The 684-nt window shown below is 64.5% G+C and overlaps 5 pseudogenes across 5 annotated transcripts; all 5 read right to left on the bottom strand.

The window, feature by feature from the left end:
- Window positions 1-100: 100 nt before the first annotated feature.
- Window positions 101-166, bottom strand: LPMP_35snoRNA5 (annotated as a pseudogene). Its single transcript has one exon. The product of its transcript is annotated as an H/ACA-like snoRNA (small nucleolar RNA).
- A 24-nt stretch (window positions 167-190) lies between these two features.
- Window positions 191-257, bottom strand: LPMP_35snoRNA4 (annotated as a pseudogene). Its single transcript has one exon. The product of its transcript is annotated as an H/ACA-like snoRNA (small nucleolar RNA).
- Window positions 258-310: 53 nt separating this feature from the next.
- Window positions 311-380, bottom strand: LPMP_35snoRNA3 (annotated as a pseudogene). The gene has a single exon. The product of its transcript is annotated as an H/ACA-like snoRNA (small nucleolar RNA).
- A 27-nt stretch (window positions 381-407) lies between these two features.
- LPMP_35snoRNA2 lies at window positions 408-514 on the bottom strand (annotated as a pseudogene). The gene has a single exon. The product of its transcript is annotated as a C/D snoRNA (small nucleolar RNA).
- Window positions 515-571: 57 nt separating this feature from the next.
- Window positions 572-645, bottom strand: LPMP_35snoRNA1 (annotated as a pseudogene). Its single transcript has one exon. The product of its transcript is annotated as an H/ACA-like snoRNA (small nucleolar RNA).
- Between the last annotated feature and the right edge of the window lie 39 nt (window positions 646-684).

Raw genomic sequence — 684 nt, 5'->3', positions numbered from 1 at the left:
CGCGGCGCACCGCGCAGGTCGGTAGTCAATTCCAAAGCGTACGTCATCCCGCGCGCACACGCCGCCCCGCCTACACGCACCACAGAGAGAAAGCACCCACGTCTCGCACGTGTTTCGTACCGTTGCTCCGCATCGGGGTGAGGTGGAGACGCATAGCGACACTGCTTGGCCACACGCACGCACGAGCGCGCTCTCGCGCATCACCCGACCGCAGGGGCACCAGCAGCAGGCCCGCGTGCGGCTTGAAAATGAGCGCTTGCACCGCACACACACACACACACACAGACACAGACACAGAGACGGCACCGCCTCTCTCTCCCCCGGTGTAGACGAGCAGCTTGCGGGGATGCAGGTAGACTGCTCGCTATTAACAAGGGATGCCGCCACACGTGACAGCGCGCGCACCGGCTCAGACTTACTATCTAACGATTGTTCCATACGATTGCTCAGCATCCACGCGTGGTGGCTCAGTTTTCCCGAGTTACATTTGTGGTGAAGGATTGTCATCAGCGGTGGTGCGGTGGGGGGTGGGGCGCAGCTCTGGGTCGGGGCCGCTCCCGCGCCCGTAAGCTCTGGGATCATGTGTTGAACCGCGTGTGGGGGATGGGTGTGCCCTCCGCGGCCTGCCACGTTCCGACCACGGGGCACCCCGCGAGGAGGACGGCCGGAGACATCGCGGTCGCG

This window comes from Leishmania panamensis (assembly GCF_000755165.1).
Source record: "Leishmania panamensis strain MHOM/PA/94/PSC-1 chromosome 35 sequence".
Lineage (NCBI taxonomy): Eukaryota > Euglenozoa > Kinetoplastea > Trypanosomatida > Trypanosomatidae > Leishmania > Leishmania panamensis.
Note: the sequence above shows the minus strand (reverse complement) of the source record. Positions and strands in the feature narration are given on the sequence as shown.